Source organism: Dasypus novemcinctus, chromosome 21, assembly GCF_030445035.2.
Source record: "Dasypus novemcinctus isolate mDasNov1 chromosome 21, mDasNov1.1.hap2, whole genome shotgun sequence".
NCBI classification, from domain to species: domain Eukaryota; kingdom Metazoa; phylum Chordata; class Mammalia; order Cingulata; family Dasypodidae; genus Dasypus; species Dasypus novemcinctus.
Window position 1 is genome coordinate 26,747,714 of NC_080693.1, and position 23,272 is coordinate 26,770,985.

The 23,272-nt window shown below is 41.9% G+C and overlaps 1 protein-coding gene across 3 annotated transcripts in view; it reads right to left on the minus strand.

The window, feature by feature from the left end:
• NUP88 (nucleoporin 88) overlaps positions 1 to 23,272 on the minus strand; it is a 62,474-nt gene that overhangs the window by 35,232 nt on the left and 3,970 nt on the right. The gene's annotated exons all lie outside the window — the stretch shown is intronic.

The following is a 23,272-nucleotide window of genomic DNA, read 5'->3' on the forward strand; positions in this document are numbered from 1 at the left end:
AGAAAGGGAAGAGAGAGGGACACAGCCTAAGGCTGACTCAGTATTCGACCCACAAATTTGGTCTGCTGTGTTCCACAAGCCCTTCCAGGTTGGGTATGGGCATACCATTGTTTGCCTTGGGAGCTGGCAAGGGACTAAAGAGAGCCAGCCCTCTTAATCTCCCTCTCTACTAACCAGGATGGTTAACGACACAGAGGGGAGTGGAATTACTTCCAATCAAGAAAAACGAGGACAGCTACCAGTGAAGGTTGGAGAACTGTCCTGAAAATGTTTGAATTACCAGAGTCTTAGCCTCTAGGCAGGAACCTCTATCACACTGATTCCAGTCCCTGTTACAGCAAACACATTCTGACCAGGCATTGAACTGAGAGGGCTGCCAAAGCATGCCATTTGCTAGCAGACAAAGGAAGTACATGTGAGGAAATTAAATGTAAATAAGAGAGGCTTTTTCTGGCCTTTAGAGGCTCCCTCCCCAAGGCCCTAGGAAGGGAGTCTGCAACCCATTGCTGGATCCAGAGCCCAGTTTTGAGCAACTAACAAGAACAATCCTCAAGACCCAGGATGAAACAAGAATCAAAGAACAGCAGTAACACACAGCCTCCCACCACTAAATCCCTATAAAAGAGAAAGTGAACATCTGAGTAAAGTCACCACTCTAATCAGATGCGTAGACAGGAGCAAAAAATTAAGGGCTGTACTAAGAAAATGGAAGCCATGACCCAAGTAAAGGAATATATTAAAGCCCCAGAAGAGACACAGGATTTGAGACAACTAAGCAACAAAATGCACACAAATTTCCAATATCAAATTAACAAGATTAAAGACAATATGTCTAAAAAGGTAAACAACATCAAGAAGACTTTGAACGAGCACAGAGAAGAATTTGAAAACCTGAATAGAAAAGTAACAGAGCTCATGGAAATGAAAGAAATGACAGGTGAGATAAAAAACACATTAGGAGAAGTGAACTTGGCCCAGTGGATAGGGCATCTGTCTACCGCATGGGAGGTCTGCGGTTCAAACCCTGGGCCTCCTTGACCCATGTGGAGCTGGCCCACACACAGTGCTGATGCACGCAAGGAGTGCCGTGCCACGCAGGGGTGCCCCCCTCATAGAGAAGCCCCATGTGCAAGGAGTGCGCCCCGTAAGGAGAGCTGCCCAGCGCGAAAGTGCTGCCTGCCCAGGAATGGCACCGCACACACAAAGACCTGACAGAGCAAGATGACACAAGAAAAAGAAACACAGGGAAACGGACTTTGGCCCAGTGGTTAGGGCGTCCGTCTACCACATGGGAGGTCTGCGGTTCAAGCCCCGGGCCTCCTTGACCCGTGTGGAGCTGGCCCATGCGCAGTGCTGATGCGCGCAAGGAGTGCCGTGCTACACAGGGGTGTCCCCCGCGTAGGGGAGCCCCACGCGCAAGGAGTGCACCCATAAGGAGAGCCGCCCAGCGTGAAGGAGGGAGCAGCCTGCTGAGGAATGGTGGCGCCCACACATCCCGTGCCGCTGACGACAACAGAAGCGGACAAAGAAACAAGACACAGCAAAAAGACACAGAAGACAGACAACCGGGGGAGGGGAGGGGAATTAAATAAATAAATAAATAAATCTTTAAAAAAAAAAAAAAAAAAGAAAAAGAAACACAGAGTCCCATGCCACTGACAACAACAGAAGCGGACAAAAAGAACATGCAGCAAATGGACACAGAGAACAGACAACTGGGGCGGCGGGGGTGGGGTGGGGGAGAGAAATAAAATAAATCTTTTAAAAAACCCCCAAAAAACCCATACTCCTTAGATTCTTAAAAAAAAAAAATTAGAGGGAGAGGATGTGACAAGTAGTTGAGCACCTGCCTCCCACATGGGAGGTCAAGGGTTCAGCTCCCAGCACCTCCTTAAAAAAAAAAAACACGAGCAAAAACATACAAAGAGATGAGGGAACCACCTTGGGGGGTGGGGAATAAAAATTTTTAAAAAGTATTTAAAAAACAAAATAAAACACATTAGAGGCATACAAAGCAGACTCGAAATGACAAAAGAATAAATGATACCAAAGACAGAACAGCTGGGGAAACGGACTTGGCTCAGTGGTTAGGGTGTCCGTCTACCACATGGGAGGTCCACGGTTCAAGCCCCGGGCCTCCTTGACCCGTGTGGAGCTGGCCCATGCGCAGTGCTGATGCGCGCAGGGAGTGCCGCCCCACGCAGGGGTGTCCCCCGCATGGGGGAGCCCCACGCGCAAGGAGTGTACCCGTAGGGAGGGCCGCCCAGCACGGGGGAGGGTGCAGCCTGCCCAGGAATGGTGCTGCCCACACTTCCCGGGCCGCTGACGACAAGAGAAGTGGACAAAGAAACAAGACACAGCAAACAGACACAGAGAACAGACAACCGGGGGGGGGGGGGGGGGGGGGGGCCGGATTAAATAAATAAATAAATCTTTAAAAAAAAAAAAAAAAAAAAAGACAGAGCAGCTGAAACTGAAGAGAGAAAACAATTGAAAAAGTTAAGCAGAGGATCAGAGAGCTGAATGACAACACAAAACACAACAACTTATGTGTCATGGGAGTTCCAGAAGAAGAGAAGGGAAAAGGGGCAGAAAGAATATGTGAGGAAATAAGGACTGAATATTTCCCAACTCTCACAAAAGAAATGAACTTACATGTCCAAGAAGCAAAGTGTACCCCAATCAGAATAAACCCAAATAGATCTATTCCAAGACACATACTACTCAGAAAGCCAAACATAAAGATAAAATTCTGAGAGCAGCAAGGGATAAGCAAATCATCACATACAAGGGATGCCCAGTGTATTAGTCAAAGGGGGTGCTGATGCAAAATACCAGAAATTGGTTGGTTTTCATAAAGGGTATTTATTTGGGATAGGAGCTCACAGATACCAGGCTATAAAGCATAAGTTACTTCCCTCACCAAAGTCGATTTTCACGTGTTGGAGCAAGATGGCTGCTGACATCTGGGAGAGTCTAGGCTTCCTGGGTTCCTCTGGGCTCAGCTCCTCTTTTTTCTCCACAAGGTCAGCTATAGACTGAGGCTCTCTAGGCTTTGCCTTGCTCCACAAGGCCAGATGTAGACTATCAGGTGAATAGCTCTGTCTCTCTTCCTGGGGCTCCAGCTTAAGACTTCAGCATCAAACGCCAATATCAAAACTCTAACATTAAAAGCCCTCAACTCTGTCCTTTGCCATGCCTTTTATCTGTGAGTTCTCACCCACCAAGGGGTGGGGACTCAATGCCCTAATGACGTGGCCCAGTCAAAGCCCTAATCATAACTTAATCATGCCCAGGTACAGATCAGATTATAAACATAATCCAATATCTATTTTTGGAATTCATAACCATATAAAAATGCTACACCCAGTAAGACTTAGCACGGATTTCTCAGCAGAAACCATGGAGGTGAGAAGACAGTGGTATGATACAATTAGGATACTGAAAGAGAAAAACTGCCAGCCGAGAATTCTGTATCCAACAAACTGTCCTTCAAATATGAAGGTGAGTATAAAATATTCACAAACAAACAGAAACTACGAGACTTCATAAAAAAGAATCCACATTTACAAGAAATTTTAAAGGAAGCCTTGCTTGGAGGAGAGTATAGAAGAAAGAATAACAAAGTTTAGCCAAAAGTATAAGCAAACAGAAAGTAAAAACACAAAAATAAGATATGACATGAAAACCAAAGAATAAAATGGTGGAGTTAAATAATGCATTTACAGCAGGGGTTCTTAACTAAAGGTCCACACAACCCCAAGGGGTCTGTGAGCTTGAATTGAAAAAAATCAAATTATCTTTATTTTCTCTGACCTCAAACTGAAATCTAGCATTTCCTTCACTTATCAATCTATGCAATAAATTACAATAGGATTAATTTATCACAATACAGTTGTATATCTTTAAAAATCTCTTACACTCATCCATACTTCAAAATTACAGTAGTTGTTAGACCCGACGTAAGTTGAGTGTTATAAAACTATCTGTCGCTACATTCTGAGAAGGGGTCCATGGTTTTCACCTGACTGGCAAAGAGGTCTGTGAAACAAAAAAGGTTAAGAACCTCTGATTTAGTCATATCATTGAATGTGAATGGATTAAACTCCCCAATCAAAAGATTCAGGTTGACAGAATGGATTAAAAAAAAAAAAAAAGAGCACTACATTATGCTGCTTAAAAGAGATTTATCTTAGACCCAGGGATACAAACCAGCTGAAAGCAAAAGGCTGGAAAAAGATACTCCACGCAAATAGCAACCAAAAAGAGCAGGGGCAGCTATACTGGTGTCAGACAAAATAGACTTTTAAAAAGTTATAAGAAATACAGAAGGCCATTATATATTAAAAAAAAGAGACAATCCACCAGGGAAGATATAACAGTCATAAATATCTATACACCTAATTAGGATGCACCAAAATATGTGAGGCAAAATCTGGCAAAAAGGAAGAGAAACAGACGTCTCTACAATAGTCACTGGAGACTTCAACACAATACTCACATAGTTAGATAGAACAAATAGACAGAAGATCAACAAGAAAACAGAATTCAAACAATGTGATACAGGAGTTAGATCTAAGAGACATATACAGAATACTGCACCTAAACTCAGTGGGTTATACATTCTTCTCAAGTGCCCGTGGATCCTTCTCCAGGATAGACCACATGTTAGACTATCAATAGATATAAAAAGACTGAAATTATAGAAAGCACCTTATGAGATCATAATGGAATTAAACTGGAAACCAATAATAGACAAGAAAGGCTAAATTCGCATGTGGCAAGGCTGACCAACACACCCCTAAATAATTAGTGGGTCAAAGAAGAAATTGCAAGTAAAATCAGTAAATATATAATGAGACATATGAAAAGGAGAATACAACTTGTCAAAACTTATGGGATACAAGTTAGGAGGAGGCCGGTAGCCACCATTCGGATTCCAGCCCCAGCATGAGGGGAAGCCTGGCTGACCGAAAATCCAGTGAAGTTAGGGACTGGCTTCTTTCCACCAAGATCAAACTGCAGGGAAGCAGATATGGCTCAACAGATAGAGTGCCCACCTACCATATAGTAGGCCCAAGGGTTCGATACCCAGGGTCTCCTGGCTCGTGTGGTGAGCTGGCCCATGTGCAGTGCTGCGGCATGCAAGGAGTGCTGGCCTACACAGGGATACCCTTGCATGAGAGTGCCCCCTGCACAAGGAAAGGCCTCTGCGCAAGGAGAGCCACCCTTGCGAAACCACAGCCCACCCAGGAGTGGTACCACACACGCGGAGGGCCGACGCAGCAAGATGATACAACAAAAAGACATAGATCCCCAATGCTACCTGATGAGAATATAAGCAGACATAGAAGAACACACAGCGAATGGACACAGAGAGCAGACAACGGGGTGGTGGGGGGAGAAATAAATTAAAATAAATCTGAAAAAAAAAAAAAATAAAAATTGAACTGAAGTTAGCAGGACCGGCAGCTGGAAGGGAGAGGGTCTGGAGCAACTGCAGGTGCTCTACGCTGGTACAGACTGAATAGTCAGACACCTAGGGCTGCATCCTCACACCCCAATAGGATAGAAGAGGAGCTAGGTATCCTCAGCCTCTCTGCGCAATGGCAGGCATTTTCAGGCCAAACAAAGTGGTTTCCTGAGTGCCTTTGAATCCATTTCCGCCTATGGCCCCCCATAGGATAGGAGGGGGCTGGTGTTCCCTCAGCCTCTCAGGGCAACTGCAAGCACTTTGGCCTGCACAAACCCAACCTTTGGGCACCTGTGGCTCCACCCCCATTCCCAACAGGACAAGAGATGGACTGTGCTTGCCCAGCTTCTCTGGGTAACTGCAGGTGCTTTTGGCCCACACAGCCTGGACTGGTGATTATGTGTGGAACCACTTTCACCCCCCAGTAGGAAAGGAGGGGGCTGGTATTTCCATTGCCTTTCCAGGCAATGGCAGACACTTTTGGCCTGCATGGTCTGGACTGCTGGATACCTATGGATCCACCCCCATCCCCAGTAGGACAGGTGGGGTCTGGTGTCTCCTCAGCCTCTCTGGGCAATGGTAGGTATTCCTGGCCTAAAGGGACAGAACTGTTGTGTGCCCACAGAACCACCTCCACCCCCAATAGGATAGGAGGGGGCCAGTGTTTCCTCAGCCTCTCCAGGCAACGGCAGGTACATTTGGCCTACTGGGACTGTTGGGCATTGGTGGTTCCTTTCCAATCTCCTAAAGGGCAGAAGGGACAGTACTCCCTCAGCCTCTCAGGGCAACTGTAGGCGTGTTCGGCCCACACGGATTAGATTGTTGGGCACTCAAGAGGGTTCATTCCCACCCCTGGTAGGGAGGGGGTCTGGTGTTATGTCAGTTTACCTAGGCAACTGTGGTCATTTTGGACCCACATGGCATAGATTACTACCCACAACTAAAGCTCCATCCCCACCCACGGTAGCAATGTGAAGCCTCCTCAGTCTCTCTGGGAAAATAAGACAGTCTTGTCCTGTCCAACTTGAACTACTATATATAGCTCCAGTTCTGTCCTCCTTACAGAGGAGAAAGATGGGAAAAACTTCATCAATTCCTGGGGCAACGGGGGCAGTTTCAGCCTCCATTGCTTACAACACCAACATCCTTGATTCCTACTATACAACGAGAAAGGTTTTTTCCTAACGCAAGAAAGCCCTAAAGCGAAAAAGTGCACCCAGAATAAATACATCTAGCAAACCAGATGTGACAACACAAACAAAAAACTAAAATCCATACAAAGAAAGAGGAATATATGGCCCAGTTAAAGGAAAAAGATAAGACTGCAAATCACATAAAGGAGTTAAGACAACTAATCATAGATGCTCAAACAAATCTCCTTACTAAATTCAATGAGCTAGTTAAAGAGAATAAGGATATTAAGAAGACACTGGGGGAGCACAAAGAAAAATTTGAAAACATACCTAGAAAAATAGCAGACCTTATAGGAATGAAAGATGCAATAAATGAAATTAAGAATACAATGGAGAAAAACAAAAATGAAATACACAAAATACACTGGAGGCATATAACAGAAGATTTGAGGAAGAAGAAAGGATTGGTGAGCTTGAAGACATGGCTTCCAAAAGTGAACATACAAAAGAACGGATGAAGAAAAAAATGGAAAAAATTGAACAGGCTCTTTGGGAACTAAATGACAGCAAGAGACACTCAAACATACATGTCATGGGTATTCCAGAAGGAGAAGAGAAGGGAAGGGGGGCAGAAGGAATATTTGAAAAAATAATAGTATAAAACTTCCCAACCCTACTGAAGGACTTAGATATCCACATCCAAAAAGCACAATGTACTCCCATCTGAATAAATCCAAATAGACCAACTCTGAGACACATACTAATCAAAATGCCAAATGCCAAAGACAAAGAGAGAATTCTGAGAACAGCAAGAGAAAAGCAATGCATAACATATAAGGGATACCCAGTAAGATTAAGTGCTGATTTCTCATCAGAAACCATGGAGGCAAGAAGGCAGTGGTATGATATATCTAAGACACAGCAAGAGAAAAACTGCCAGTCAAGAATTTTATATCTGGCAAGACTGTTTCAAAAATGAGGGCAAGATTAGAATATTCACAGTTAAGCATAAACTTAAAGAGTTTATAACAAAAAGACCAGCTTTTCAGAAATGACTACAGGGAGGGTTAAAGCCTGAAAAGGAAAGACAGGAGAGAGAGGCTTGGAAGAGAGTCTAGAAATGATCAGAAACAGTAACGAAAAATGTAAAAAGAGTGGAGAAAATCAATTGACAGATAAAACCCAAAGATCAAAATGGATGAAATAAGAAGTGCCTTTACAATAATAACATTTCATTGAATGTTAATGGATTAAACTCCTCAATCAAAAGATACAACCTGGCAGAATGGATAAGAAAATATGAGCTGTCTATATGCTATCTGCAAGAGACTAACCTTAGACGAAGGAGACCAATAGATTTAAAGTGAAAGGTTGGAAAAAGATATTCCACGCATGCAGTAACCAAAAAAAGCTGAAGTAGCTACACTTAGATGATAAAGACATTAAAAGCAAAATGTTATTATAGACAAGGAAGGACATTACATATTAGTAAAAGGGATAATTCATCAGAAAGAAATAACAATCACAAATGTAAATGCACCTAACCAGGATGCCCCAAGTTATATGAAGCAAACACTGGCAAAACTGAAGGGAGAAATAGATATCTCTAAATTAATAGTTGGAGACTTCAATACACCACTCTCAGCACTGGATAGAACATCTGGGCAGAGGATCAATAAGGAAACAGAGAGCTTGAATAATATGATAAATGGACTAAACTTAATAAGACATATACAGAACATTGTATCCCAAAACAGTGGGGTATACATTGTTTTGAAGTGCTCATCTTTCTTCACTATAGACCATATGTTGGGTCACAAAGCAGATCTCAATAAATTCAACAAAACTGAGATTATATGAAGCACTTTCTCTGATCATAAAGGAATCAAGGTGGAAATCAACAAGCAGCAGAAAAAGGGAAAATTCACATATACATGGAGATTAAGCAATACATTCTTAAATAATCAGTGGGTCAAAGAAATTTCAAGAGAAATCCATAAATATCTTGAGACAATGACAATGAGAATACAACATATCAGAACCTATGGGATGCAGCAAAAGCAGTGTTGAGAGGAAAATGTATAGCCCTCAATTGTTACATTAAAAAAGAGGGAAGCAGACTTGGCCCAATGGATAGGGTGTCCACCTACCACATGGGAGGTCCTCGGTTCAAACCCAGGCCTCCTTGACCCGTGTGGAGCTGGCCAATGAGCACTGCTGGTGAGCACAAGGAGTGCCCTGCCACGCAGGGGTATCCCCCGCGTAGGAGAGTCCCATGCACAAGGAGTGCCCCCTGTAAGGAGAGTTGCCCAGCACAAAAGAAAAGTGCAGCCTGCCCAAGAATGGCGCCGCACACACGGAGAGCTGACACAACAAGATGATGCAACAAAAAGAAACATAGATTCCTGGTGCCGCTGATAAGGATGGAAGCGGTCACAGAAGAACACACAGACACAGTGAATGCACACAGAGCGCAGACAACTGGGGTCAGGGGAAGGGGAGAGAAATAAATTTAAAAATATATATCTTTAAAAAATAGAAAAATAAAAAAGAAGAGCAAGCTAAAATCAATGACTTAGCTACACAGCTGGAGGAACTAGAAAAAGAACAGCAAACTAATCCCATAACAAGTAGAAGGAATGAAATAACAAAGATCTGAGCAAAAATAAATGAAATTGAGAAGAAAAAACAAGAGAGAGAATTAACAAAATCAAAAGGTGGTTCTTTGAGAAGATTAACAAAATCGACAAACCCTTAGCTAGACTGACTAAGAAAATGAGAGAGAAGATGCAAATAAATGAAATAAAAATGAAATTGGGGGCGGCGGACTTGGCCCAGTGGTTAGGGAGTCAGTCTACCACATGGGAGGTCCACAGTTCAAACCCCGGGCCTCCTTGACCCGTGTGTGGAGCTGGCCAATGCACAGTGCTGACGCACGCAAGGAGTGCCATGCCACACAGGGGTGTCCCCGCGTAGGGGAGCCCCACGCGCAAGGAGAGCACCCCGTAAGGAGAGCCACCCAGCGCGAAAGAAAGTGCAGCCTGCCTAAGAACGGCACCGCACACACGGAGAAATGACATAACAAGATGGCGCAGCAAAAAGAAAACACAGATTCCCGTGCTGCTGACAATAACAGACGCGGACAAAGACAACGCAGCAAATAGACACAAGAGAACAGACAACCGGGGTGGGGGGGAAGGGGAGAGAAATAAATATATCTTAAAAAAAAAAAAGAAATGTAATTAGGAACATTACTACTGAACCCACAGAAATGAAAGATCATAAAAGGAAACTATGAACAATTTTATGCCAAAAAACTAGACAACGTAGACAAAAAGGAAAAATTCCCAAAAATGTACAAATAACCTACACTGACCTGAGAAGAAATAGAACACCTCAACAAACCAATTACAAGTAAAGAGATTAAAACAGTTACCAAACAGCTCCCCAAAATGAAAATCCCAGTACCAGATGATTTCACAGTGAGTTCTACCAAGGAGTCAAAAAAGATTTAATACCAATCTTACTCAAGCTCTTCCAAAAAACTGAACAAGAAGGAACACTACCAAACTCATTCTATGAAGCCAATATCACCCTAATAGCAAAGCCAGATAAAGATATTACAAAAAAGGAAAATTACAGGGAAACGGACTTGGCCCAGTGGTTAGGGCGTCCGTCTACCACATGGGAGGTCTGCGGTCCAAACCCCGGGCCTCCGTGAACCATGTGGAGCTGGCCCATGTGCAGTGCTGATGAGCGCAAGGAGTGCTGTGCCATACGGGTGTCCCCTGCGTAGGGGAGCCCCACGCGCAAGGAGTGCGCCCGTAAGGAGAGCTGCCCAGCATGAAAGAAAGTGCAGCCTGCCCAGGAATGGCGCCGCCCACACTTCCCGTGCCGCTGACAACAACAGAAGCGGACAAAGAAACAAGACGCAGCAAATAGACACAGAGAACAGACAACTGGGGGAGGGGGGGAATTAAACAAAATAAATAAATCTTTAAAAAAAAAAAAAAAGGAAAATTACAGACCCATTTCTCTAATGAATACAGATGCAAAAACCCTCAATAAAAGACTTGCTAATCAAATCCAACAACATATTAAAAGAATTATTATCCATGATCAAATGGGTTTTATACCAGGCATGCAAGCCTGGTTCAACCTAAGAAAATCAAACAGAATAATATTTCACACATTAAAAAACCAAAGAAGAAAAATTACATGATCTTATCAATTGACACAGCATCCTTTCTTGATAAAAATACTACAAAAGATACAAATTGAAGGAAACTTTCTCAACATGATAAAGGCCATATATGAAAAACCCACAGCTACCTTGTTCTTAAAAGTAAAAGTCTGAAAAGCTTTCCTGTTGAGATCAGGGACAAGGCAAGGATGCCCACTGTCACCACTGCTGTTCAATATAGTGCTAGAGGTTCAACCAGGCAAGAAAAAGAAATAAAAGGCATCCAAATCAGAAAGGAAGAAGTATAACTTTCACTACTCACAGATGATATGATTGTACATCTAGAAAGTCCCAAAAAATCTACAAAAAAGCTGCTAGAGATAATAACCTAGTTCAGTAGAATGTCAGGATACAAGATCAATACACAAAATTCAGTGGTGTTTCTATACAATTGTAACGAGCAATCTGAGTCAGGAAAAAATTCCATTTACAACAGCAGCTAAAAGAATCAAATATAAACTTAACCAAGGATGTAAAGCATTTATATTCAGAAGACTAAAATGCAAGACTAAAAGAAATGAAAAAAGACCTAAATAACTGAAAGACCTAAATAATCGGAAGAACATTACATGCTCATGGATTGGAAGACTAAATATCATTAAGATGTCAATTCTACCCAAAGGGATACAGAGAGGCAAGGCAACCCCAATAAAAAAATTCCACCAGCATTTTGTAAACAAATGGAAACACAATTATCATATTTATCTGGAAGGGTAAAAGGTCCCATATAGCCAGAAACATCTTGAAAAGGAAATGTAAAGTTGGAGGTCTCTCACTTTCAGACTTGAAATCCTATTACCTATGTACAGTGGTAATAACAGCATGGTATTGGCATAAAGACAGACACATAGACCAATGGAACTGAACTGATGGTTCGGAAACAGACCCTCACATCGATGGCCAAGTGATTTTTTGACAACCCTGTCAAACCCATCCAGCTGGGACAGAACAGTCTATTCAACAACTGGTGGTGGGAGAACTGGATATCCACAGCCAAAAGAAAGAAAGAAGACTCCTCTCTCACACCTTATACAAAAATTAACCGAAAATGGGTCAAAGACCTAAATATAAAAGCAAGTACCATAAAGCTCCTAGAAGAAAATGTAGAGAAACATCTTTAAGAATTGGTGGTAGGTGGCAGATTCTTAAATCCTACACCAAAAGCATGAGCAACGAAAGAAAAATGGACAAATGGGACTTCCTCAAACTTAAACACTTCCGTGATTCAAAGGACTTCATCAAGAAGGTGAAAAGGTAGCCCACTCAATAGGAGTAAATATTTGGAAACCACATATCTGATAAGGCTTTGATTTCTATTCTATATAAAGAGTTTATACAACTCAAAAATAAAAGAGTAAGCAATCCAATTAAAAAAATAAGCAAAAGATTTAAATAGACATTTCTCCAAAGAAGAAATAGAAATGGTCAAAAAGCACATGAAAAAATGTTCCGTATCACCAGCTGTTAGGGAAATGCAAATCAAAAAAACGAGAGATCATCTAACACCACAAAGATTGGCCATTATTTTAAAACCAGACAATAATAAGTGCTGGAGAGGAGGTAGAGAAATAGGAATACTCCTTCATTGTTGGTGGGATTATAGAATGATGCAGCCTCTGTGAAAGGCGGTTCCTCAGGAAGCTAAATATAGAACTGCCTTATGATCCAGCAATTCCTCTACCAGGAATATATCCAGAAGAACTAAAAATTATGACATGAACAGACATCTACACACTGATGTTCATAACAGCATTATTCACAATTGCCAAAATATGGAAACAACCCAAACGTCCATAAACCATTCATGTTCATAACAGCATTATTCACAATTGCCAAAGTATGGAAACAACCCAAACGTCCATAAACCAATGAATGGATAAATGGAATATGGTATATATATATGATGGAATACTAGGCTGCAATAAGAAGAAATGAAATTGGGACACATGATAACATGGATGAATCTTGAACACATTATACTAAGTGAAGTAAGCCAGACATGAAAGGACAAATACTGCATGGTCTCATTACTATGAACTAAATACGAAGAATAAACACACAGAGTTAAAACCTAGAGTATAGCTATCAGGAGGTAAAAGGAGGGTTGAGAAGAACTACTGATGCTTAATGTATGTAGAAGTTTTAATTAACTTGACTGTAAAAATGTAGAAATGGATAGAGTTGATGGTAACATATTACAGTGAGTAGCAGCTGGTTTATAAATGGGATTGTGGCTGAAAAGGGTAATCTGGGAAAGTAAATGTCAACTGAAAGAAAGCTAAAGAATAATCTAGGGAAACGGACTTGGCCCAGTGATTAGGGCATCCGTCTACCACTTGGGAGGTCCGCGGTTCAAACCCCGGGCCTCCCTGACCAGTGTGGAGCTGGCCCATGCGCAGTGCTGATGCGCGCAAGGAATGCCGTGCCACGCAGGGGGGTCCCCCGAGTAGAGGAGCCCCACGCGCAAGGAGTGCGACCCGTAAGGAGAGCCGCCCAGCGCGAAAGAAAGTGCAGCCTGCCCAGTAATGGTGCCGCCCACACTTCCCGTGCCGCTGACGACAACAGAAGCGGACAAAGAAACAAGACGCAGCAAATAGACACAGAGAACAGACAACCGGGGGAAGGGGGGAATTAAATAAATAAATAAATCTTTAAAAAAAAAAAAAGAATAATCTAGGCGGCGGACTTGGCCCAGTGGTTAGGGTGTCCATCTACCACATGAACCACACGTCTACCTGTGGTTCAAACTCTGGGCCTCCTTGACCCGTGTGGAGCTGGCCCATGTGCAGTGCTGATGCACGCAAGGAGTGCCCTGCCACGCCGGGGTGTCCCCTGCATAGGGGAGCCCCACGCGCAAGGAGTGCGCCCCGTAAGGAAAGCCGCCCAGCGTGAAAGAAAGTGCAGCCTGCCCAGGAATGGTGCCACACACATGGAGAGCTGACACAGCAAGATGATGCAACAAAAAGAAACACAGCTTCCCATGTAACTGACAACAGAAGCGGACAAAGACGACGCAGCAAACAGACACAGAGAGCAGACAACCAGGGGGTGGGGGAGAGAAATAAATAAAGAAATCTTAAAAAAAAAAAAAAGAATAATCTAGGGGAAAGCAGCTGTGGCTCAAGCAACTGAGCTCCTATTTACCATATGGAGGACCCGGGTTCAATCTCCAGGACCCCCTGGTTACAAAGGGAAAAAGGTGTCCCAGGCCTGTGTGGTGAGGAGAGGTGCAGGTTCTCACATGGTGAAGCAACCCACCAAAAAAGACAATGATGCAACCAAATTAAAAAAAAAAAAAATCATCTAGGGACTGAATAACACAGTGGACCCAGAGGTGGATGAGAATTTTGGTTGAGGGTACAAATCGAAGAGTGTCCTTATGTGAGCTAGAGGTGATGTACATCACTATTGCAGGGTGATGGGAATGTGGAGAAGCATGGGAAAACTACAATTAATGTGACCTATAGACTATGGTTAAAAGCAATACTAGGGAAGCTGACTTGGCCCAATGGATAGGGCGTCCGCCTACCACATGGGAGGTCCGTGGTTTAAACCCCGGGCCTCCTTGACCCATGTGGAGCTGGCCCAGGCGCAGTGCTGATGCGCGCAAAGAGCACCCTGCCATGCAGAGGTGTCCCCTGCGTAAGGAAGCCCCACGCACAAGGAGTGTGCCCTGTAAGAAGAGCCGCCCCAGTGAGAAAGTGCAGTCTGCCCAGGAATGGCGCCACACACACAGAGCTGACACAACAAGATGACGCAACAAAAAGAAACACAGATTCCTGGTGCCACTGATAAGGATAGAAGCGGTCACAGAAGAACACACAATGAATGGACACAGAAAGCAGAAAACTGGGGGTGGGGGGAGGGGAGATAAATAAATAAAAAATAAATAAATAAAAGCCATACTATAATATCCTTGCATCAATACCAAAGATATACTGTGTTGATAATGGAGGTGTATGGAAAAAGCGGCCAAATGTACACTATGGACCATGGTTGGTAGTAACTGTCTGATGATATTACCTCATTATCTATAACAAATGTTCCACTATGGTGTGGTGTGCTGGTGAAGGGGTATTCTATGGGAATTCCATACATGTGCAGGATTGTTTTGTAAGTTCACAACCTCTGTAATAAAAATACATTTAAAAAAAAACAGTGTGGTTTGGGGGAAAAATACACCAAATATAAGATAGGGACAATAGTTAGTAATAGTATTTTGATGATACTCTTGCATAGTTGTAACAAATGTTTCACAACAACGCAAAATGTTGGTGGAGGGATGATGTATGAAACCCCTATATGATGTTATGCATGTTTATTTTGTAAATTCATAATCTTTACTATACACCTATTGTTTATCATGTTCATGTATGAATGATATACTTCAATAAAAAATTTATTAAAAAATATACATATGGGGGGAACTCAAGTGGTTGAGTGCCTGCTTCCCATGTAGAAGGTTCCAGGTTCAATCCTAAAAACAAAAACAAAAAAATGAAAAGCCCAACTCTCAATGGAGAGTGGATGTAGCTCAGTGGTTGACTGCCTGTTTCCCATGCACAAGGTATGGGTTCAATCCCCAGTACCTCCTCAACAAAAAAAAACCATGGGGAAGCAGGTGTAGCTCAGAGGTTGAGCACCTGCTTAGCATGTACGAGGTCCTGGTTCAATTCCCAGTACCTTAAAAAAAAAAAAAAATTTTAAAACACATACGGGATGCAGCAAAGGTAGTGATTAGTGTGAAATTTATAGCTGTAAACACTTATAGTGAAAAAGAGGAGGGGACATGGATGTGACTCAAGTAGCTGGGCACCCGCCTATCAGATGGGAGGTTCCGGGTTTGGTTTCCAGTGCCTCCTAAGGAAGATGAGCAAGACATCGAGCTGACATGATGGGCTGGCATGGCAAGCTAACAAAACAAGATGATGCAACGAGGAGACACAACAAGGAAATACAATGAGAGACACAACAAGCAGGGAGTGGAGGTGGGTCAAGCATTTGGGCACCTCCCTCCCACATGGAAAGTCCCAGGTTCAGTTCTTGGTGCTTCCTAAAAAAGAAGGCAAGCAGTCACAGAGAGCACACAAAGAAGAGACACAGAGAACAGACAGTCAGTGCAAACAAAGGGAAGCAGGGAGAAATAAATGAAACAAATATTTTAAAAATTAAAATTAAAAAGAAGAGCAGATGTGAAAAGTGGTTGAGCTCCTGCTTCCCACATACCAGGTCCCAGTATAAATCACCAGCCCCTGAACCTCACACACAAAAAAAGGAAAGCTCTCATATCAGAGGCCTAACCTCACACCTGAGGATCTATTAAAAAAAGAGCAAACTAAACGCTAAGCAAGCAGAAGGAAGGAAATAACAAAGATTAGAGAAAAAAGAAATAAAACACAAAATAAAAATCCAATAGAGAGGATCAAAGAAAGCAAAAGTTGTTTCCTTTGAAAAGAGCAATGAAATTGACAAACCTTTTAGCTAGACTGACAAAAAAAGAAAAAGAAAAGAGAGGATGCAAATAAATAAAAACAGAAATGAAGAGAGATTTCAGGGAAGATGGCACTGAAGTAAGTAGGCAAGACTCAACTTTCACAACAACTGAGGAATGGCAAAAGGCAGTCCGAGGGAGCTGTTTTGGGGATCTTCTGACTAGGAGGGGGCTGGGCATCCTCCAGGACCAGGGACAGAAAGAAGAAAAACCCAAAACGAATACTGGGATTCCTAGCCCCTGTGGTCAGGAAGGGCACCACTCCCAACACTCAAGGAAAACAGCCTGTAAAACCCGTGGCTCACTGCAGGTGACTGAGAGGGGATCAGATGTTTTGCTCCCTGGGAAGGAGGGCAGAGAGTGGTTTTTTCTTCAGTGAATTTGGTCAGTGGAGTCCTCTTTGAATCTTGGTTCTGGGCAGAGCAGAATCACGGGAAAGTGGATGTTGAAAGAGACACCTCCATGGAAAGGTTTGCCAAATAGTGCCATTTGCTGGCAGGCCGGGAAACTGCAAGAAGTACAAACATTTTTTGGAGTCTCCCGCATCACAGGCCCCCTTGATCTCGTAGGCACACCATTAGTGGATTCCTGGCCCTATTTTGATAACTTGAGCTGGGCAATCTTAAATATTTAGAATAAGTTGAACCCAAAATCAAAGAAGAGTCATGAAACAAAACCACTAGGCAAGAGAGACAAATTCACCAACATATTCAAAGGCCTTAACACTAGCAAAAAAATTACAAGCCATACTAAAGAACTGGAAGAGATGGCTCAGCCAAAGGAACAAATGAAAAATTTTGACAGGACACAGGATTTAAGACAACTAATCAGTGATAATCACACAAATCTCCTAAATTAATTCAAGGAGTTGAAAGAAAATATGGGGAAACTGACTTGGCCCAGTGGTTAGGGCATCCGTCTACCACATGGGAGGTCCGCGGTTCAAACCCTGGGCCTCCTTGACCCGTGTGGAGCTGGCCCATGCGCAGTGCTGATGTGCGCAAGGAGTGCCCTGCCACGCAGGGGTGTTCCCCATGTAGGGGAGCCCCACGCACAAGGAGCATGCCCTGTAAGGAGAGTTGCCCAGTGTGACGACGCAAGATGACGTAACAAAAAGAGACACAGATTCCCGTGCCGCTGACAACAACAGAAGCAGACAACAAGAACACGCAGCAAATGGACAAAGAAAACAGACAACTCGGGGTGGGGGGGGGGGGAAGGGGAGAGAAATAAATGAAAATAAATCTTAAAAAAAAAAAAAAGTTGTTGAAGTGGGGGTATGGATGTAGTTCAAGCAGTTGAGTGCCCACCTCCCACATGGGAGGTCCCAGGTTTTGTTCCCAGTGCCTCCTAAAGGAAAAAAAAAGTAGACAACGAGCAAAAAACAATGAGCAAGCAACAAGCACACACAATGAGCTAACAGATGAGGAAGCCCCCTCAAGGCAGAAAAATGTCAAAGCAACAACATGCCAGGTCCTCCAGTGCAAAATTCTGGATTTCCCTGGGTTTTCCAGTAGGAATTGTGGTCAGCACAGGCACCAAAAATCTGTATATCTGGCAAGGGGATCAAGGGACAGCTAAATAGACTTCCTGCTGTTGGTGTGGGTGTCGTGGTGATAGCCACAGCCAAGAAAGGCAAACCAGAACTCAGGAAAACAGCAGTGGTCCTTTGACAACTAAATTCATACCACAGAAAAGATGGTGTATTCCTTTATTTTGAAGATAATGTAGGGGTCACAATAAACAATAAAAGAGATGAAAGGTTCAGCTATCACAGGACCAATTGCAAAGGAGAGTACAGACTTGTGGCCCAGGATTGCATCCAATACTAGTAGCACTGCATGATTCTCCAGTATACTTGTGTAAAAAAGCATTAAAAATTATTTGCTTCCCCCTCCCTGAAAAGTGTGATTTAAAATTCAGCGGTGTTTGAACACTGCTGAATTTTAAATCACACTTGATTGTGGCTAAAAGGAGCAGTCTGAGGACGTAAATGTCAACTCAAAGGAAGCTACAGAATAATCTAGGGACTGTATAATAGTGATTTGGGTGGTAGATGAAGATTGTGGTTAATAGGATAAATACAAGAATGTTCTTTTACAAAGTGTTAAGAATATGGTGATACACAGGAAAATGACAACTAATGTAACTTATGGACAACAGTTAACTGAATATTTTTACAGCAATGGTATAGAAGATAGTTTATTAATTCTACGAAACTATAACAGTGGTTATAAGAGAATATGGGATCTTTCCTTTTGGAGTAATAAAAACTTTCTAAAATTGACTGAGGTGGTGACAGTGCAACTGTGATAAAAATGAGAGTCACTGAGTATGCTTAAATGGATTGTATAAAACATGGGTCTATATAACCGTGAATCCTGTGGTGGCAGATGAACTGTGGTTAACAGAACAAATATGTGAACATTCTCTCATAAACTATAACAAATACATAATATTAATACAAGATGTTAATAATTAGGTGGGTTGGGGCTAAAATACACCAAATGTTAGATATTGGCTATAGTTAGTAGTTAACACTTTAATGGTGATCTTTCATGATCTGTAACAAATATTTCACAACAATGCAAGGTGTTGGTGGTAGGGTGATGTATGGGAGCTATCTATGATGATATATGCATATTTGTTTTGTATGTTCACAACTTTTAGCATACATTATTCTTTACGTATGTTCCTTTTATGATACACTTCAATGAAATTTTAAAAAATCAACAGTAAACATACAATTCAAAAAAAAATTCAGAAATGAAAAGGTGGCGCTTACTAACAACCTCACAAAAATAAAAAGGATCATAAGAAGATGTATGGGGAAGCAGATGTGGCTCAAGTGATAAGGCCTCCACCTACCATATGGGAGAACCCAGGTTTGATCCCTCGGGCCTCCTGGTGAAAAAGAAGAAAAGTGTGCCTGCATGGCAAGCTGAGTGCCCACATAAGTTAGTCACTGCAGCAAGATGATGACGCAACAAGAGAGACGAAGGGGAAAGTCAAAGTGAAGGGCAGCAGAGATCAGGAACTGAGGTGGCACAATTGACAGGGAACCACATCAGAGGTCCCCAAGATCAAATCCTGGTGAATCCTAGAGGAGAAAGATGAGAAGAGAAGACAAAAAGAGACATAGATACAGAAGATGACACCAGTGAATGGGCAGAGACAGTAAAAACAACAGGGTGGGGGAGGGGGAGGGGAAGAAAAAAATGTTAAAAAATAAATAAAATAAAAAGAAGTAAATGGAAAGGGAAATGAACAGATTTATTTAAAAAACAAAAACAAAAAAAAAACAAACATATTATGGGGTAGTGGATGTGGCTCAGGTGACTGGGCTCCTGCATACCACATGGGAGGTTGCTGGTTTGGATTCTGGGGCCTCCTAAAGACAACAGTGAGTTGGTGTGATGGGCAGGCATGGCAAGTTGACACAACAAGCGACATAAGAAGAAAAAACATAATAAGAGACACAACAAAGCAGGAAGCAGAGGTGGCTCAAGTGGTTAGGCACCTCCCTCCCATATCAGAGGTCCCGGATTCAGCTCCCAGTGCCTCCTCAAGAAAACAAGCAGGCACAAAAGGTTGACGCAACAAGTAGGGAGAGAATGTGGATCAAGCAGCTAGGCACCTGCCTCCCACATGGGAGGTCTTGGGTTCAGCTCTTGGTGCCTTCTAAAGAAAATGAACAGACACAATGACTGGGCACAAGTGGATAGATGAGGAAGCCATTGAGCGGGAAGAGGGAAGCTCTAAAAAAAAAAAAACAAACCCATACAAAATTAAAAAAGAAAAAGAAGATCTCAACAGACCAATAACAAGGAAAGAGACTGAATCAGTAATGAAAAACCCGATTGAACAAAGAAAAGGCCAGGACAAGATGGCATCACTTGGTGAATTTTATAAAACATCCCAAGAAGAACTAACACCAATCCTGCTCAAAGTCTTCCAAAAATCTGAAGAGGGAATACTTCCTAACTTATTCTATGAGGCCAGCCTCACCCTAATACCAAATCCCCATAAAGATATAACAAGAAAATTATAGACCAATATCCCTCATGAATATCGATGCAAAAATACTCAACAAAACATTAGCTAACCAATTACAAAAACATATTAAAAGATTTGTACACCATGATCAAGTGGGATTTATCCAAGGAATGCAAATTGATTAGAGTATCAACAAAATGAAGAGGAAAGACTCACATGGTCATTTTAATTGAGGCAGAAAATGCACTGAACAAAATTCAGTACCCCTTCTTGATAAAAACACTCAGAAAACTAGGAATAGATGGAAATTTCCTCAATGTGATAAAAGGCATACATGAAAAACCCACAGCTAACATCATATTCAATGGTGAAAGACTTAAGGCTTTCACCCTAAGATCAGGAACAAGACAAGGATGCCCACTGTCACCACTGCTGTTCAATACTGTTTTGCAAATTCTAGTCAGAGCAATTAGGCAAGGAAAGAAATAAAAGGCTTCCAAATTGTGAAGGAAGAAGTAAAACTTCCAATTTGCAGATACATGATCCTACATATAGAAAATCCTAAAAAAGCCTCAAGAAAGCCACTAGAGCTAATAAATTCAGTGAAGTAGAGGGGTACAGGATCAACATGGAAAAATGAGTAGTGTTTTTATACAGTAGTTATAAACACTATGAAGAGGAAATGAAGAAAAATATTACAATAGCAAAATAAAAGAATCAAGTATCTAGGAATAAATTTAAAGAGAGACGTAAAGGACTTGTACACAGAAAACTACAAAACACTGCTGAAAGACATTAAAGAAGACCTAAATAAATGGAAGGGCATTCCATGTTCACAGATTGGAAGACTAAATATTGTTAATATTTCAATTCTACCAAAAGGGATTTCAAGTCATAATGCAATCACAATCAAAATTCCAACAGCCTTCTTTGTAGAAATGGAAAAACCAACCATCAAATTCATATGGAAAAGTAAGGGGCCCTAACTAGTCAAAATCATTTTGAAAAGAAAAATAAAGTGGAGGACTCAAACTTCCCAATTTTAAAACTTACTACAAAGCTTCAGTGTGTTACTGGCATTAAGGACAGACATATAGACTAATGGAATAGTCTTGAGAGTTCAGAAAGAAAATCTTACACCTATGGTTAACTGATTTTTTAAAAGAGTGCCAAGTCCATTCAATGGGAAAAAATAGTCTCTTCAACAAATGGTGCTGGAAAATTGGATGTCCACATGCAAAAGAATGAAAGTAGACCTCTCTCTTAATACTATATAAAAAAATGACCACAAAATGGATCAAAGACTTAATATAGGAACTAAAACTATACAACCCCTGGAAGAAAACATAGGGAAACATCTTTAGGACCTTGTGTTTAGCAATGGTTTCTTAGACTTTACACCAAAAGCAAAAGAAACAAAAAAAAAAAAACCAGATGAATGGCACTTCATGAAAATTTAAAACTTTTATGCATCAAAGGACATTATCAAAATGGGAGTAAATATTTGAAAACTATCTATCTGATTAGGGTTAAATATCCAAAATACATGAAAACTGGTACAACTCAGCCACAAAGGAACAAAAACCCAATTAAAATATGGCCCTTGGACTTGAATAGACATTTCTCCAAAGAAGATATACAAATGATCGATAAACATAAGAGGGAAGCAGATTTGGCTCAACTAACAGTGTCTGCCTACCATATGGGAGGTCCAGGGTTCAAACCTAGGGCATCCTGACCTGTGTGGTGAACTGGCCCACGCTCAGTGCTTATGCGAGCAAGGAGTGCCGTGCCATGCCAAGGGTGTCCCCCACACAGGGGAGCCCCACGCGCAAGGAGTATGCCCCGCAAAGAGGGCTACCCCATGTGAAAAAAGCGCAGCCTGCCCAGGAGTGGCACTGCACATACAGAGAGCTGACACAGCAAGATGATGCAACAAAAAGAGACACAGATTCCAGGTGCCACTGACAACGAATGTAAGCAGACAGAGAAGAACACACAGTGAATGGACACAAAGAGCAGACAATGGGCGGGGGGACAGGGGAGAGAAATAAATAAGAAATCTTTGGAAAAAAAAAAAGGCATATGAAAAGATGCTCAACATCATTAGTCATCAGAGAAATGAGATACAATCTCAAACCCACCAAAATGGCTACTATTAAAAAAAACATATTTATAAGTGAGAAATATGAACCCTTATAACCCTTATACACTGTTATTGTTGGTGGGAATGCATATGGTACAGCCAGTGTGGAAAACAGTTTGGCGATTCCTTAAAAAGTTAAGTATGGAATGATCATCTGACCTGGTGATCCCACTTCTAGGTATAACCCACAAGAATTGAAAACAGTGACTTGATCAGATATTTGCACACTGATGTTCATAAGTGGAATTATTCACAAGTTCCAAAAGGTGGCAGTCACACAAATGTCCTTCAACAGATGAATGGATAAACAAAATGTGGCATGTACCTGCAATGGAATATTACTTAGCTGTAAAAAGGAATGAGTTACTGGTGCATGCTACAACATAGATGATACCTGCAGACATTATGATGAGTGAAATAAGACAAAAAGGACAAATATTGTATGATCTCACATATATGAAAGAATCAGTATATGCAAATTCAGAGTCAGAAATGAGAATACTGGTTACCAGGGGCAGGAATGGGAATGGCGAAGGGGGAGTTAATGTTCAACTGGTACAAAGTTTCTATGTGGGAAGATAAAAAAGTTTTGGTAATGAATGGTGGTGATAGTTGCACAACACTGTGAATGAATTTATCATCTCAAATTGAAAATGGCTAAAATGATTAACCACAGGTCTGCCTAGGAAAGGAGAGACAGAAGGCAGGTAGAGTATACGTTCAGGAAGACTAGCAATAAATAAGGCATGTAAATTAGAGTAGTTAGGAAATTCTCATATGATGAGAATGA